This window comes from Tamandua tetradactyla, chromosome 2 (genome assembly GCF_023851605.1).
Source record: "Tamandua tetradactyla isolate mTamTet1 chromosome 2, mTamTet1.pri, whole genome shotgun sequence".
Taxonomy (NCBI): domain Eukaryota; kingdom Metazoa; phylum Chordata; class Mammalia; order Pilosa; family Myrmecophagidae; genus Tamandua; species Tamandua tetradactyla.
In genome coordinates, this window is record NC_135328.1 from 12,384,385 (window position 1) to 12,396,253 (window position 11,869).

General features: G+C 34.5%; 1 pseudogene; it reads left to right on the plus strand.

Moving 5' to 3' along the window:
• The first annotated feature begins 7,795 nt into the window (after positions 1-7,795).
• LOC143655574 (olfactory receptor 4C11-like) lies at positions 7,796-8,715 on the plus strand (annotated as a pseudogene).
• Positions 8,716-11,869: the final 3,154 nt, after the last annotated feature.

Consider the following 11,869-nt stretch of genomic DNA (forward strand, 5'->3'; position numbering starts at 1 on the left):
ATATCTGTACTGATTTGAAAAGATTATGTTCCCTAGAAATCTTGTGAGAGCAATCATTTCCTTCAATGCCTATCCAATAATGGAGGTTGGAATATTTTCATTAGATTATTTCCATGGAGGTGTGATACACCCATCTGTGGGTATTAACATTGATTAGAGGGAGATGTGCCTCTACTCATTCCAGGTGGATTGATCAGTTAACTGGAATCCTTTAAAAGAAGAAGCATTTTGGAGAGAAGGAGAGAGCCATGAGAACCATGAGAGCCCATGCAGTCAGACACTTTTGGAGATGAAGGAAGACAACCCCAGGGAAGTTCCATGAAGTAAGAAGCCTGGAGAGAAAGCTGGCAGATGTCCTCATGTGCCTTTCCAGTTGAGATAGAAACCCTGAACATCAGCAGCTTTCTTGAACCAAGGTATCTTTCCTTGGATGCCTTAGATTGGACATTTTTATAGCCTTGCTTTAGTTTGGGCATTTTCACAGGCTTAGAACCATAAACTTGCAACATAATAAATTCTCCCTTTAAAAAGTAGTTGTTTTTGGTAAGTCACATTCCGGCAGCTAGCGAACTAGAATATCAAAACATCTCTTGCCTCACAGCCTTTCCGTATCTACTTGATTTGATTCCTTCTTCTTCCATGTTTCATGGCTAACTCTCTCCCCTCTTTCTTACTGAGCCCTATTCTGCCCCTTCACTTCCTCTACCTACTCTTTATTTTTCCTACCTGTTATCACCCTCTGTTAGACAACATAATTTATTTACCTATTGATTTTAATTTTCTGCCTCTTCTAATAAACTGTAAGCTGTGTGGTCAAAAATATTTTTCCCTTTGATTCACTTATGTTTCACTAACATCTAGAACAGTGTGAAGTTGGAACTCAATAAATATCCATTGAACAAATGGATAAAAGAAGAGTTTTACCATATTGAAATTCAAATATATTTCTAATATTAACCAATTAAAATATTATGTTTAGTGAAATGAATGTGTTTTGACATAACACAGAGGAGAGATTTCACATAAATTCTGTATACTATTTAATTATATTCTGTAGTGAGAATTAAAACAGTAAATAAAGCTGTTATTCTTGATCTATTCTCCTTTTCACTCCGCATTCTAAATTCTTTCTTCTATCAACTGCCAAAAATGATTGTTGCTCTCAATGATCTGATTTTTATTCTAAAGTTATTTAGGGTAATAATAAAATTGTTTATTATCACAATTTTCCATTTTACTAGTTGGGTTTGAATTTTGCCAGAGATTCTGAATTATTCACTGGAAACTTCATCTTAGTAAGATACAACCTTAATGGTCCAAGTTTTAAGTAGTGCTCTAATTTATCCTTAGGTTATATATGAAGAAGACATAGATCAAAACCCCAAATAATTCAAACTTCAGTTTTCACATGTCCCCAAGTATAGAGTTCCCAAACTTGAATGATCACATCAAACTGTTACAATAAAACTCTGAGAGTGCTTTGGCAGAATATGAATTTCAATTAGATAATCCAGTTGTTCTGTATATAATGAATATTTAGAGAGCTCTCATGGTCAATTCATCTCAGAACTTAAAGAAACCTCAAGGGATACTGGCTCAGCTTCTTGCCTTTGGGCAGTTCAATGAAGTCTTTGAAAGCTACCCTCTGCAAGTTTTTCCCAATTTAGTTAGGATGCTAAATCATTGACTTAGGGCTGGGAGTTACTTTAAGGTCTTTCAACCGGGACGTTTGATACAGGATCTCATTCACAGGTTGTTTTTCCTTGCAGGCCCAGAAAACTATGACATTACTGTACTTTCTTTTTAAATAAGAAGAACCTTAGACTTGGCATTAAGAGATCTGGCTTCTAAGCCTTCATCTGTAAATTCTCAACTGTGTGATTTTGGGTGATGTCTTTCCCTTCTCTTGGCCTCAATTCCACATATTTAAGGATAAGGAATAACAACATAAATATTTTCATCACTTTTTCTGAGCCGGGGAATCTATTTAATGTATATTATAATTTTTAGTCTTTACTGAGAATTTTAGAGCTAAATCTTCTTATTCACATTTAATTTATGGGGAAATTGAGTCACAGAAACTTCATGTGACTTGTCATGTACCTTCCTCAAGATTCTTCCAGTTCATTTTTAACAAAAAAAGGCAAGGTGCTGGTTTTCTCCAAGGAGTTTCTCTTGGACATTTGTGACTGTTGATTACCACTAGGCCCGGCAGTATTCCATAGAATACATCATTATCCCATCTCCATTTCTGTTTCTCACCTCTTTTCCCCACCCATACCTCAACCTTATATTTCATCATTATTACCAAACAGGTAATCTGTAGGCCAAAGTTCTAGGTAGTGGTTTGGTTTCACAGGTTGGAAAATAATTTTGCAATTTAATCTGTTCTACATTTGACACATGCAACAGCATTAAAAACAAAAATCAAACTTTATTCCCTAATGCTAGAAGGAAAATCTTAAAAAAAATAAAAGATAAAACAAAAGACAAATATTTAATAATTTCTTTAACTTTTACTTCTCTCACCTCTTTCCTTTCTTCACTGATGAAATAACAAGGATGAGATTAGAAATGAGAGAATATCATATCAAGGATGTTAAATGAAATATATTGTTAATAGTTACATTTTACAAAAAAAACAAAGAGATTAAGAAACAGAATTCACACAAGTTTGTGGTAGAACCAGTAGTGAAGTCCATGTAAATTTCATCTATATGCACCTTCAACTGGTTTCAAAGTCTTTTATGCCTCTGGAAGAGATATGCTTAGGCAGATCATATTAGGAATCAGGTTTCCTGACCTACAATTGAGAGTGATTTGCAGTTTAACTAATTGGCCCCATGCTTTGCTTTGGCACTCAGATGGTCTGAGTCGCTCATTGGATAAAACTTGGGGGCTGCCTTGGGAGTAATGGTTTCCTTGTAGCTGATGAGACCAAAGCTTAATTTAGGCATCCATAAGCTTTTGTGGGAATTACTATAAATATTCAATACAGTAAAAACAGAAACACTTTCTTTATGCTTTTCCAAAGAAGCTTGTAGGAACAGAGCTGGATTCAGAGGCATTTATCTCTCATAGCAGAGGAATAATTTCTTCCATAAGGAAGTTTTCAGAAACCGTATTGAGAAACGTGTTGAGAAAACTTTCCTTATTTTCATGCCTCCATTACTCCTACCCCTGCCTGAATGATTTAGATCCTGCTGTTGTCTAAGCAAGTGTTTCTGGGGAGGAATCATGTGAAGTTGAGCCACCATGTTCTCTCTCTCCCTAGACTTTCCACTCACCATAACCTCCCATGCTAGAAAGTGTCGCTAAATTGTAAGGAACTGTAGTTGGCACATTATATTCAGACTTCATGATTACTACTGATTAAATTAAAGTTGAAGAGATGAAAAATACACCAAGTGAAATTCATCCATTTATTCTTGAGGTAAGTTTTTCAATGTCTGAAATATTTTCATGTTGCTTCCTTAAAACTGATTTGTTGGGCTCTATTATGACTCTGTCTCTTGAAATAAAAAACAGAGGTCCTGGAAAACATTTCCAAGAAGGAAAGTTACAGTCTTCCCAAACCTTTCCTGGCCTCAGAGCAAAACTCTCTCAAAGCACTTTCTGCTCACAGAAGGACAGAGTGAACACAATATGGTGCTTTGGCCAGCCTGGCAGAGTTTCTATTCTTTGGGGTTCCCCACACTTAAAGAGTTTAAGGTTAGTGGGGATGTTTCAGGAACAGTGTATAAGAAGGTGCTGCACTTCTATACCCTTGTTCTGGGTTTTTAAGACCCATGGTGATGCCAGCTCATGTCCCACAACTGCACACTCCCTCTGATTTGGAGGAAAATGATAATGCACAGCGTCAGGGGAAAGGAGCTGTGATCTAAGTTTGGTCCAAGTACCCTGCTAATACTCTTCTCACCTTCCCTCTGCTCATGATCACTCTACTTTCTCCTTTCCTCTTTTCACTCATTCTCTGACTTTTCCTCCTTTTTTTATTATTCATTATGTACCTAGTTTTCTTCCTTGTTAAGGGTCCAAAATGAAATTTACAAAATTCGGTTCTGGGGTTGGGGCAGGGACTTGAGGTGTCAACTGGCATTCTCCTCTACTTCACAAATTTTCTAATTTTTGGATGCAATTCACATGGATGATGGGGATTTGATGTTTATATTACATATGGTGTCAATGCTAGAGAAAAGGGTTATCTAGTAACTGTCCTAATCGCAGCCCAACATTAATTTTAAGGAAGGCTAAAGACAAAAAAAGGCAGTGCCCTTGGTTATGAATAGAGGAGCAGTTAGGTGAGAAATGAATAAAATACTATAAGGGGAAAGCATGCACAACTTCTACTACACATAGAGAGGAAGAGAAGGCTTCCTTCTTTTTGAAAGCTATAAACTTATTAAATCAAAAAGTGATGGAGATAAATTTGTGGGCAGCTAACGGACAGCCATGAAGGCAAGGTCGTCAAATCTATTTTGTTTTAAATAAGCAAAGAAAAAAACTGAGGACATATAGCACAACACTCTGTATCAGAGGTCAAACATGGATGTAAGAGAACAAGACAAATGATTACACTACTTGGCAAGAAAATGTAGAGGCCAAATAAAATAACAGAAAAGAAAATCCAAATCAATTATTCATAATAGTACATGAATAATATATGTTATGCTTGTCCTGCTCAATTGAGTACAGATTTAATGACATTCACAGATATATAGGTGCATAGGGAATAAAGGTAGATGTTAATTTGCTGTTAAAAAATACAAGCCATGGGTATAAGTATACTTTTGGAACCAGGTTCATTGGAACTGGTTAAAATTCAAACAGCTGGAAGGAAAAATTAAGGATGTTAAAGAAGAGAAAATATTATTCTCTATACTGTGTATACAAAGATGTATATACAGCCATGTAGAAGAGTCCAAGAATATTAAGAAATAATAGCTGAATTAAATGTTAAAACTTTGAGGTGGTATTGGTCTGAGAAATCATATACAGTGTTTAAGTGTTGATATCTTTATGTCCTCAGTTTTTTCTTTGCCTATTAAAAACAAAATAGATGTGATGACCTTGCCTTCATGGCTGTCCGTTATCTGCCCACAAACTTATCTCCATCACTTTTTGATTTAATAAGTTTATAGCTTTCAAAAAGAAGGAAGTCTTCTCTTCCTCTCTATGTGTAGTAGAAGTTATGCATGCTTTCCCCTTATAGTATTTTACTCATTTCTCACCTAACTTCTCCTCTACTTATAGCCAAGGGCACTGCATTTTTGTCTTTAGCCTTCCTTAGGAATTAGTTGCACTGAAATTGTTATAATTAACTCATTTTCTACTTTTTACTCTTCAGAGATAAATGGAACTGTCTGTCAGAGATTCTAGTAATAATGTAACTTCTCTTATCACATTGAGCTAACATTATTGTAGCTAGACTTATACAATCTTGCAGTTTTATTGTGATTATGTAGCTTTATTAGAGTAAATGGACAATTGAAGTTAGAATTTATAAAATATTCTCAACAGAGAAACCCAGTACAAGGTTATAGAACCCTCTAGTTCCATCAAATAATAATGAAAACTTCAGTTTTACATATTTAATACCAAAACTCCATGTTCTCATTTTTTAAACTTCGCTGACCAATCGATTTATAGTGCATATATCTCTCAACTTTTGGAAGTACAATTCATTTTGTACTATGATGTACACTCGTATGTACTTCCTATGTAATTAATGATTTATCTTGAAAAAGGTTATACCTCCAGTTCAATTGTAAAGAGGCTGAGGACTTTCCACTACAGCCACAGCGGGTCTGAGCAGGTTCTTAGTAATACATGACAACTTGGTTGATGGTGTAGTTGATTCATTGATGGGTTGGTGATCAGTCAGAAAAAAAGGTAGAGTGTCACAAACTCATGCTACAATAAATTCCAGACAATGTGAGATCAATATTAAAAAGCATAAGACAAAACAAACTTGTTGAATTTGATCATTGATTAATGATCCAAAATATAAAAGGGAAATTTTCTGATAGTTTTGAGTCTATAAAACTAAAAACAAAACAGAGGAAAGTTCAAAACTTAGAGGTATAAAAGAAACTGACGTGTAAATGTTAAACTTAATTAAGACAAATAAGATACATTTAGTAAAAACACATAAAAGAAATGTATATCATGATTTCACTTTCCTAGCAAAGAAGAAAAGATAGTATTCCAAGTTCGTTTTTCAAAGAAAATTATACCATGCTCCTATGTTAGTAGAAATAACATTTATATACAGAAAAAGATATTTAAACAAAATATGTAAGTATACAGGATTGAAAAATCTGGAATATTATGTAAGGAATTAACAGTGACCCCTGGAGGGTGATTTTGGGAAATAATAAAATTTGAGGGGGCAATTTTATATTTCACCTTCTAATTTATGGTAAACCTTGGATATTTTATTATGGATGTATATTTCTTTTATAGTTAAAATAATTGTAATAATTCTGCTAAAACCAAATCAGAAGGCTATTTGATATGTTGCTAACAGTTATGCTAATATTCAGTCTTGTGCTTCAGTAATTCCATTGATATGTATTTTGGTGTATTATTAAAAATACCAAAAAATCTACAAATTTGAAGAGTCATACAAATGTTTTTATGAGTGGAAATTTGAAAATCACTTAATTAATAAAAAAATTTACAAATGGTAAATGTTGATATTAATAGATATTTAAATGTGAATTTATGATTATTACACGGCATAATTTCCTAAAGTTCCCCTTTAGTTACAATGAAAAAGATTTTTAATGATCTGAAATGAGATTGTATCATGATTTTAAAGGATGTTTGCATTTCTAGATATAGGCATATATATGAAGAAAGACTACAACAGAACAATGGAGAAATATCTCTCTGGGGAAATTCTGAAATACGTTTAAAGTTATGGTTCAAGAGAAACAAAAATTGGAAGTAAACAAAACATCTGAAGGATGATAGAAAAAGAAGCATATGTTAGTGAAGACATTATTCAGGCTATATAAATATATAAAGTGGCACATCCAGTTGGAGCCTTAAGGTGTGAAATATGTTATCATGCTTCTAGCCTGAGTAATGGGTGTATACATGGTACATAGTAATTCCAGGGTCAATGGTTTATTCAAATATCTCATATGTCCTGAATGGCAACGAAGGTAAAATGGCTACCATTTTAGCTTGGAAATATAAAAACTTCTTAAAGTATAACCCAACCAAGACACTGAAGAGGTCAAGAATAATGGATGCAAATAGGTGTCCAAATCAATAAACATTTTTCTCAATAGAGAATCTCCAAATTTAATATCTTTGAATTATGCAAGAATATTGTTTTACAATCATTGAGACCAATATCTGTGTACATATATAACATGCACATATGCATAAAGCCGTAAAGCTTCTATAAGAATCTATACTTCACACGAGTTAAACATTTTAAATCTTCCAAATGGCTTGCATAAGTTTATACAACAATGTCAGCTATTCTCAGACCTTGATACAGTATACAATCACCTGCTTTTAAAAATTTTTCCTCCCAACAACCTTCATCCTACACAAGAAGTCTTCATAGCTAAAGATTGGGAATCTGCATTTAAAAATGTCCCATGTGATTATAATGTACAAAAACCTTTTGGAACAACTGAGTTTTGCATTCAATAATTAGAAATATAAAGTTGTAAGTCAGAGTGCAAGACTATTGCCCTTGACAAATCAACATGTTCTCAAATTTCTTTGCAGATAAATTGTTTAACAGCTGTGTCATTTCACATCTACTGTAACCATGGACCTGAATAGCAGTGTTAACGAGTTCATTCTGTCTGGGTTAACCCAGGATGTTCTAAAGGAGGAAATAGTGTTTGTGGTCTTCCTGTTTTTCTACCTTGCAACTGTGTTGGCAAATTTACTTATTGTGATGACCATCAGAAATAGTCATCTGTTGGGTTGCCCCATGTATTTCTTCCTTTTCTACTTATCCTTTGCTGATACGTGTTTCTCCACAACCACAGCACCCAGGTTGATTATAGATGCTATATCTAAGAAGAAAGTCATCTCCTACAATGAATGCATGACCCAGATCTTTGCACTTCACTTCTTTGGGTGCATGGAGATTCTGGTGCTGGTCCTCATGTCCTTTGACCGCTATGTGGCCATTTGCAAGCCACTGCGATACACAACCATCATGAACAGACGTGTCTGTGGTGTGTTGGTGAACCTGGCCTGGGGGGTATCTTGTGTCCATTCTTCAGCACAGATTATTTTAGCTTGAAATTACCTTACTGTGGCCCTAATGTTATCGATGAATTCTTCTGTGATATGCAACCTCTGTTGAAACTTGCCTGCACAGATACTTATGTCCCAAATCTACTCGTAGTCTTTAATAGTGGAACCATATGCACGGTGGGTTTTATTCTTCTTATCATCTCCTATATTTACATATTACATTCTCTGAGTAACCAGAGTGCAGAAGGAAGAAAAAAAGCCCTTTCCACCTGCACCTCCCACATAATTGTGGTCATTCTCTTCTACGTTCCATGTATATTCACATATGCTCGCCCTCTAGTCACATTTCCAGTGGATAAGATGATAGCTGTGTTTTACACCATCGGTACACCTGTGCTCAACCCTCTTATTTACACCTTAAGGAATGCAGAAGTTAAGAATACCATGAGAAAGTTGTGGTGTAACAAGTTGCGATTTTAGGAGTTGAAGACTCCACTTGCTAATTCCGTAACTGTTGATGGATACAGCAGAGAAAATGTTCACATTCTGATGTAGGAAATATAATCCTTTTCCACGAAGACTTTTGTGGAAATAGGTAAAACCATATACACATATTTTCAATTGAGCTGGTGTCACACAGCATGAAAGAACATCAAATTCAGGAAGACTTGTGGGAGCCGATGCCCAAAACTCAATTCTATTCTCTGCATTGTATCTTGTGAAAAGATCCTCCTATGCCTGTTGCTTTAACTGCCACTTTCTATGCTATTCTAGTTTGGTTTTTGTTCTACTTGTTTCTAATCCTATTCTAAAAAATTGTCCCTGATTTGTATCTGATAGTTGTGTTGGCTAGATCATATTTAGATCACATTTTCTTGCTCAACATTCAGCCCAATGTCACTGCAAAAGGACCATAAATATAAGTAATTAAGTCCTTATTTGATATTTGTTTTCTTTTAGTAACATCCTTAAATGTGATCTTATATTCCCTTTTTGAATATCTACAAGCAGACAACTCATAATCATCTTTTTAAAATAAGGACTGTGAGTATAATAAGAATTCACTATATCATGCCACAAACTCTCATATTTTAATATTTTTTGTTCATCATGTTAACCATTATTAATTTATAATATTCAGTTTTATAAACTTTGTTGTAATTTAAATCAATGGGCACTGCACAAAACGTTTGATTGGAGAATTTTTGACAATTTTATAAAATTGTGAGCATTATATTATAAAAATCAACACTTCATGGATAAATTCTGGATATGATAAGGCAAAAACTAACATACTGCCATAAAAGAGAGATGTTCAGAACCATATAATATATGAGTATAATCCATCCAAAGAGAAAAGAAATTAACTGAAGTGAATACAGAACAGAGTATATCAAGGAAGTAAAATTTCTAATTAGGTTTCAAGCAAAATTTTAAGACAGTAATGCGTCCCACTGATTAGAGCGTAAGACTCGTTGGGTAGTCTGTCTGAAACATGTACTTCTAAGTTAGGTTGGATGTTTACGGCTATGGTTACTTCAAGCCATAACCAATAATATCCTTTGTTCAAATTCTGTCATCATAAAGAAACATCATCTTGTAATTGGATTTCCTACAGAGACTTTCCTCCCTGGGTACAAGGGTCTTGATCAATGACCAGGATAAACATTTTTGTATTCTTGATCTAGATTTTTCATAGCAGCTCATTAAATTTATATTCTGGTTCAGGGTACCATTGACTAATGAGTTCAGACCTCAAAAGCCAGTCCATGAGGGAGTATTGGGACCAAAACAAACAAGAGTCTTTTCATATAGATCTGAGGAGTGGAGTCTAAGCTCGTGGATTTCTCTAAATAATGTCCACATTCTTTACTGGAAAACCTCTCAATCTGCAAGATTGATGAGACAGAATTTTTCTGGTTTGTGACTTGAACTTTCAACAAACCAAGTGCCTTTCCAAAAGTTTACTAACACTATTCTATGCTATAGTTTAACATTGCTATATATAGAACATAAAATTAGAGGTTGAAAAAAAGTGAATGGAGGAAGAAGAGATGGTAATAGACCTAAGATGATAGAGTGAAAAAAGATTTTCACCTTAGATATTAGGAATGTCCTCTGGAGGTATGCTCCTGTGGAAGGACGGTGTTCTAGTTGGCTAGCTGCCGGAATGCAACACACCAGAGACGGATTGGCTTTTTTTTTTTTTTATTAATTAAAAAAAATTAACTAACACAACATTAGAGATCAATCCATTCTACATATGCAATCAGTAATTCTTAATATCATCACATAGGTGTATGGTCATCATTTCTCAGTACATATGCATCGATTTAGAGAAAGAAATAGCACGACAACAGAAAAAGAAATAGAGTGATAACACAGAGAAAACACAAATAAAAATAAAAAGTACAAAAATATATGAGAAAGAAAAAAAAAACAAAAAAAAATTATAGATCAGATGCAGCTTCCTTCAGCGTTCCAACATAATTACATTACAGTTAGGCAGTATTGTGCTGACCATTTTTTTTTTTAGACATCATACCATTCTACATATGCAATCAGTAATTCTTAACATCATCACATAGATGCATGATCATTGTTTCTTAGTACATTTGCATCGGTTTAGAAGAACTAGCAGTATAACAGAAAAAAATATAGAATGTTAATATAGAGAAAAAAAATAAAAGTAATAATAATAAGAACAAAACAAACAAAACAAAACAAAACAAGAACCTATCGCTCGGATGCAGCTTCGTTCAGTATTTTAACATGATTACTTTACAATTAGGTATTATTGTGCTGTCCATTTTTGAGTTTTTGTATCTAGTCCTATTGCACAGTCTGTATTCCATCAGCTCCAATTACCCATTATCTTACCCTGTTTCTAACTCCTGCTGAACTCTGTTACCAATGACATATTCTAAGTTTATTCTCGAGTATCGATTCACATCATTGGGACCATACAGTATTTGTCTTTTAGTTTTTGGCTAGACTCACTCAGCATAATGTTCTCTAGGTCCATCCATGTTATTACATGCTTCATAAGTTTATCCTGCCTTAAAGCTGCATAATATTCCATCGTATGTATATACCACAGTTTGTTTAGCCACTCGTCTGTTGATGGACATTTTGGCTGTTTCCATCTCTTTGCAATTGTAAATAACACTGCTATAAACATTGGTGTGCAAATGTCTGTTTGAGTTTTTGCCCTTAACTCCTTTGAGTAGATTCCCAGCAATGGTATTGCTGGGTCGTATGGCAATTCTATATTCAGCTTTTTGAGGAACCGCCAAACTGTTTTCCACAGTGGTTGCACCCTTTGACATTCCCACCAACAGTGGATAAGTGTGCCTCTTTCACCGCATCCTCTCCAGCACTTGTCATTTTCTGTTTTGTTGATAATGGCCATTCTGATGGGTGTGAGATGATATCTCATTGTGGTTTTGATTTGCATTTCTCTAATGGCCAGGGACATTGAGCATCTCTTCATGTGTCTTTTGGCCATTTGTATTTCCTCCTCTGAGAGGTGTCTATTCAAGTCTTTCTCCCATTTTGTAATTGGGTTGGCTATCTTTTTGTTGTTGAGTTGAACAATCTCATTATAAATTCTGGATACTAGACCTTTATCTGA